The sequence below is a fragment of the Pinus tabuliformis genome, chromosome 2_1, assembly GCF_031772625.1.
Source record: "Pinus tabuliformis cultivar Carrire ecotype Pingquan chromosome 2_1, CPIR1, whole genome shotgun sequence".
NCBI lineage: Eukaryota > Viridiplantae > Streptophyta > Pinopsida > Pinales > Pinaceae > Pinus > Pinus tabuliformis.
Genome location: NC_142299.1, coordinates 905,694,769 through 905,701,972, shown reverse-complemented (window position 1 = coordinate 905,701,972; position 7,204 = coordinate 905,694,769).

Below are 7,204 nucleotides of genomic sequence, written 5' to 3'. Positions count from 1 at the left end.
GCCTCCTCCTCTAAGAAGGAAAAATCATTATAGAACTGAGCTATCAGTGCCTCCCAATTAATTGTCTACCTTTTCATTTCTTCCTTTAAATACAAGGCTTGCATAAATGTCCCCATTGTATGAATAAACTCATGCAACCACAACGCAACAGGAAACACAACTTTTGTTCAAACAACGCAACAAACCTAAAAATGCTTTTGAGGGATAGTATAACCCTCATATATAGGAATAACATATGAACTCTTCTAAGGAATAGTGAACTGACACAACATAGCAGACTTAATTGAGTCCTAGTTTTAAAACTGGTTGCGATGTGTTAGCTCTCTATAATTTTTCCTAGGCTGAGGAGATAAATTTGGAGGTAACCAAAAAACCACTTGTAAGCTAGAATCTAGCCCTTCTAACTTTAGAAACTGGTCTCTTTGTCTAGGAAGCTCAATTACTAAGATATTAAGCTAGGTATAGTGCTCAGTAGGGTATGAATTTTAAAGTTTTTCTGGTAGGAAAGGAGATAAATCCATTGGGCATACGGTCATGTGTACCTGATTATGTTTCCAGTGATGAAATGAAGAGAAAATGGATATACCACAGGGGCAAGGTAGGTAGTCTCTTTAGATATTTTTAGTCTGAGTTCGGTGTAGGAGGGTGAGTGAAGAAAAAATGGAAAATGAAAAAAGAGCATCAAGCGTCAAGATGAATTCTAACTATCATTTTAGCAGAAAACATAGATGTCTAGCAAACTGAAACAGAGCACTATTTAGAGTGAATTCTGAATCAAATATTTGTTTAACTAAACAAGAATATATATTTTAAAGCATTATTTGTCATAGAATATAACTTACAAATAAATAAAGAGAATCTCCAAAGAAAACTAACTCAAGAATCCCTGCAAATTCCACCTTTGTATTTCACTCACTGTAAAAATATCTCAAAAATAAGTGAAATACAATGTCTTTTTCCTTAACCTAACCAACCCTTTTCTCCTTTCATTCATTACATAAATATGCCCAAAATGAGTCAATTCCCACCTCTAGGGATCGAATTCCTCATCAGGATTTCCGTTTCTAACTTCTGCAATGAAAATAGAACTGACTACTAAAGACTAGGGACTGCATAACTAGATCTTTTCTAAGCATTTTACATTAATTTCTTATCCCAAATCAAGCTTGAGAGTCACTGAGTGCTTTAGTAAAATTACTAAAACCATAAAAACGAATTACAACAAGTTTTGACTAAGTAAACTCGTTCAAAAAGATGTTTTTCTAGAAGAGCAGCGCCTGGCACTATGCAACTCCCTAATTCTCCATAAATGTAAAAACACAGCGAGGAAATGCAATGCTCATGGTTGTGATAGCTCTGATTGATTTCATAGCTTCTTAATGAATCCAACATGTGTAAACAAGGCTTAACATGGATAATTTCCGCATTGGAATATTTCTTTTACCGCACAAAGCCTTCAACTTTGACAAATTCTTTTGTAGTGAAAAACACAGCACCAGTTTCAAAAGCGCAACGTCGTCGTTTTTATGGCTTGAGTGACAGTGATGTTTCTAGACAAGCTACACACATTGATGATGATGTTGACACTGCAATGATCATGCCACATGTATCTTTCAAGCCTCATTTTACCAGAAACACCAAACATTCATCTCCACACCAAAAACCCTAACCTTAATACTAGCTAGGGCACAAAATGCTATAAAAGTTGCTTCTTCAAAAATAACTTCAAAGTTCTGATTAAATGTAGTTGCAAGAGGGATTGTATGTAATACATTATCACCTAGAACCTCAACCCTATAAACAAGCATACTTTTAGGCAAAAGTAAAAAATCAAAACTATGTTATTTCACCCCTTGCAGCATTCAAAACAATGTAAACTATAAACTCAAAACGGAGACTCTAGCAAAAAAAAACCCAAAAAACATGAAAAACAGTGCTAAAAACAAAAAGTGTTGATGTTGGAATAACACATTTTTTTTTCTAGGGTAAATTTTCAACATGTTTTAAAAATGGCAATGAAAACCAATTTTTTGTGCAAAAATTGTGCAAAAAACACCCTCAAAACGAAAAGTGTTGATGCTGGAATAACACTTTTTTTTCTAGGGTAAATTTTCTACATTTTGAAATAATGACGTAAAATATTTTATCAAGACTTTGAAAAACATTAAAATTTCAAAAGAATAATGAGAACATAAAATTAAAAATGTTTCCCGGTTGATGCATCTCAAGAGTTTTTCTTTAGCCCACGGGGCTTTGGATTGACGGTGAATGGGTGCATTGTTAAGGCACTCCTTGTGATATGTCACTGGTTCAAATCCCCCACGGGTGCTTACCTACCAAAAAAAAAACATAAAATTAAAAAAAAACAAAACAAAAATTAAAACAATGAAAAAAGCAAAAAAAAATAACAAATAACAAAACATAAATACAAATCTATATTAAAAACAAAATTAAAATTAAAAAAAAATAAAAACAAAACCAAAAAAAATCAAATATATAAAAAAGACAAGAAAACAAACATATAAAAAATAAAATAAAAAATTACAACAAAAAATAAATCAACCATAAAAATGTTAAAAAAGAAAAACAAAATTAATCCATAAAAAATCAAAATTAAAAAACTTAAACAAAAAAAAAAACAAAAAGAAAATTAAAAAGTATAAAGAAATAAATAGTAAGTGATGATGATGATGATGGTGGTGGTTAACTTCCGCTGAGACCAAACAATTATCTATCGGACCTAAATAAACAAATTATTTATTTTGATTTAAGATTTTATTCCTATGCTCAAAAAGCTTGGAGAGAAGCCTCCCGAGCTCACTATAATTTTGACATTGTAAAAGGCTAGGAAGGTCAGTATTGTAACAAAGATTGTGAAATTGAGATCTAATGTGGTTGTATGCAGGGCACTCTAAGAGGAAGTGGTTTTCATCCTCGATGCTCCTATTCTCACAAATATGGCAGATCCTTTCCATCCATGGCGTTTTAGGAACTGGCCAACGACCTATTTCACTATGGAGCTCATGAGAATTCGTTCTAATCTTTGCTATATTAATTTTCTTCTTTGAGCTAGTTAAAATAGAGAAATACTTTTGATCTTCAAGGGTGGGGTTGATGACCTTCTTATAATAACTTAATTTCCTTTTAGACGCTAAATCTTTCTCACACCGCAATTTTTCTTTAAAACTTAGAAGTAACAATATCTTTAATGTTATTTATGTTTTGCAATGCATCATTCTCATTGATCTCCCAATAGTTTAACTAGGCCCTTGTGTCTTTATGCCATCCTCGATTGAGCCTTAGGTGGTTTTGGCTGGAATTTAAAGCTAGCTTAGGAAGTCTATGATCGTCTATGTTATTGAGCTTGTGCTTGTACAATAGAAACCTAAGCATAGCTAGGCTCTCAATAGGGAAATACCTGCTTCTATAAGGAGAATAGGATAGGGTGTATTACTTTTAATTTTCAGGTTATAAGTTATAAAACGCTTCTGGATTTGCTCAATCTTTCTCCATGATTCTCTGGAGATGTTGCAACCCCAAACTTCACAGCCATATAAAATAACAGGAGTGACTAAAGTTTCAAAGAGGAACTTCTTTTTATCCCACATTACGAGGTTTGCTGTTTTACAATTATTTTCAAGACCAAAATAAGCTTTCCACCCCCCATTAATCCTTTTCTCAATGCTATGGTTCCAGTTGAGCTTGTGATGGATATCAATTCCTAGGTACTTGTAAGAATACACTTCCTCCAAGTTATTATTGTCATACATAAAATTATCGTAAGTGTCCTTCTTGGATTTGATAATCATAACTTTTGTTTTGTCAGTGTTAACAGTCATACCCATGGTAGAGCAGAAATCCTTAAGAAGCTTCAGTTGCTTATCAAGATCAGAAGGGCGCCTTGCCAATAGAACAATATCGTCAGCATAGAGAAGAAGGATAACGACTATCCCAGCTAAGATCGTGCCATCACATCCTGCTTCCTCTCAGTAGCCTTCGAGCTTATCGATGTAAATTCAAAATAGGGTAGGGGAGAGGGGACAACCTTGTTTAACTCCGATGTTACACTTAATATCTTTCGACCACCCCTCATTGCTCTTTAGCTTGGCAATTACATTCTCGTATAACCTTATAGCAGCAGCTCTCAACTCAAGAGGAACCTTTAGCTCTTCTAACCTATTCCAAAGGTTGTATCTAGGAACTCTATCGAAAGCCTTTCTAAAGTCCAACATATTTAAAAAAAAAAAAATTATATTGTAAACCATAGAAAAAATTTGGAGGAAAAAAAAAAATTAACTATAAAATTAAGTAAAAAAAAAAACATTAACAAAAAAAAATAAAACAAAATAGATTAAACAAATAAATAGAAAATTAACCAAAAAAAAATTAAAAACTACTAAAATTAAGATTAAAAACATTTTAAAAAAAAACTAAAAAAACAAATATACTAAAATAAAATTAAAAAATTAAAAAAAAAAAACAATTAAAATTTTAAATATATATATATATATATATATATATATCTATATATATATATATATATATATATATATATATATATATATATATATATATATATATATATATATATATATATATATATATTTTAAATTTTAATTGATTTTTGGTTTTTTTTCTTTTAAATTTGAGTCTATTTTGTTTGTTTTAGTTTTTTTTTGGAAATGTTTTTAATTTTAATTTTAGTAGTTTTTAAAAAATAATTGGTTTTTTTTTGTTAATTTTCTAAAAAAAAAATTAATCTAGTTTGTTTTTATTTTTTATTTTTATTTTAGTTTTTGTTAATGGTTTTTTAAATTTTTATATTTTTATTGACTTAATTTTATAGTTTTTTTACATTTTTTTTTTCAAATTTTTTGATGGTTTACAAGATATTATATATATATATATTTGTGTTTTTTAAGTAATCAACATTTAAAAAAAGAAAAATAAGACAACTAGAAAATTTGTTAAGTAATCATGATTTCAAAAAAAATTGGACATAAAAAATTTTAAAGTGTCAAAAAATGTAACATTAAAAAAAAATATCCACACTTAATACATTAAAAAAATTAAAGTGTCAAAAATAAGCCCTCTAAAAAAAAGGTTGATGCTACATCAACATTTTTCAAAATTAGCATGAAAATCACTAACATTTAAAAACAAATATTTATATTTGATACATAAAAAAGATTTAAAGTGTCAAAAATATGCTCCGAAAAAAAGTGTATTTTGCATTACCACTTTCAAAATCGGTTGACTTTTTATCTACCTCAACGAAACGGGTAATCGTTTCAGTTCCCGTTTCAAACTTACATTGTTTCAAACTTTCGTTGTGTCAACCAATAGGTCCAATTTTCCTCTATCTTTCTCCTACAACTACCTTAATTGTTGTTTGGTGGCTCTTACTTCTTTCCTCATAGATAGATTATGCCTGCATACATTTTTCATTTGCCTGTGTAGTGGAATGGATTTGCTCAACATGTATTTGGCATTGTCCATGGTTGGGTGATAGATGTCCAGAAGATCACTCATTTGTTTCCTGGCCATTTCATCCTGTTGCTTGAGAAAATAAATCTCTTTGTGAGCCTCCTTCGGTTGCCTTCTCAACCTATTAAAGGTGTGCTTCTCCTCATCTACCTCTATCTTCTCTTCTTGCACTATCTTCACTTCTTGGATTTGTAGCTTTCTAGATGAGGATCTAGTGACCCTAGTTGCTAGAACTTCTGCCTTCTTAATATCCTCTTTGATTACCTTTTCTTTGCCTTGTATTTTGCACTAGCTAGTGTAGTTTTAACCAATGGAACACCTTCACTAGGTTGAGTTTCCTTTTCTAGAATAGCTTTCTTTAGTTGCATGTTTTCTTGCTACAACTGTGCAATCACCAAATGGGCCTTCTTCAATTGTTCTTGAAATTGAGTAATCTCCCAGAATTTATCATTAACAACTTCATCTTCTAGTATTATCTCCATGGTTTCAAATGTCTGCTCCAAGGGCATATTTTTTGCAGTAGACCTAATGAGATCCTTTTTAGGGACATCCATCACTTCTGGAGAAAACTGTAGTTTCTTTCCTTTCTTCTTTCATGTATACTGCACTATAGTTGAAGGCCTCTTCACTAAACTTCCAGTGGGTGATTAAATGTCCTTTAGCACTGGTGAGGGTGTTTCATTCTTGCTCAAGGAACTAGTTGGCACATTATTTATCAGGCTTGAAGAATCAACAAATGAAATCCATGATTGATTTCTTTTATTTAGCTCCTCCAATACCAAAAACTTAGTTAAAGAAAAGTGGAAAAGGCTAGGTTCCACTTGAATTTGTTTCCCCTACACCTTATCTACCATCTTGCTGAGACTCCTGAATATATAGGAGGGAAAATTCAAAGGGCTCTTCCTAGTAAAGTGCATCAAGAGTCTGAAATGGTATTAATAAATTCTTCAAAACCTACCCTCACATGTGAAATACCTTGAATAGCTTACAAAAGCTTACTATGATGTTCAAGCAAATATTATTTAGGAACAATGGACCCATACTCCTTGTCTCTATACTCAAGCTTCAAAAAATATTTATAATGGGAAATATAAAGTGGCACAGCCTTGAACCATTGTCCTCCTTGAACAAGAATCTCTATTGTAGCTGATATTGTGACCTATGTAACTGGAAATGTGAGCGCTCCAACCTTAGCCTCCAACCCATCAAAGCTCATGGAAAAATCCTTAGAAAGTTGTGCTATTATGAAACCAACTCACAAAAAGATAGAAAAGAGAGATAAACGCCTTAGAATTTAACCTCTTCGAGGAGGCAACATCCTTTACATTACACAAATGAACAATTCTTGGATGATTCAAATGACAAAACCTCCTTTCTATATATAGGAATCTAAGGGTTCACAATATAACCAAGCTGACCTAACAATAATAATATAAAGGCACAAAAATAATAATAGAGGGATTCTATGGGGCACAGTAATAACAATATTGGGACAATAGGGACACAACAATATTAATTAGGGGATACAACTACAATAGTAATGGGAGCATCACTAGTATTATAGGGACCTAACATGCCCCTCTCCTTCAAAAAAATGTAGTCCTCAACGCTTGAGTAGTTCTAGATGCTTTTGTATAAAATTCTCATCCTCCCATGTGGAATCTTCAGTGGATAAGTTCTTCCACTTGATGAGATACTCCAAAATGGATCAATTTCG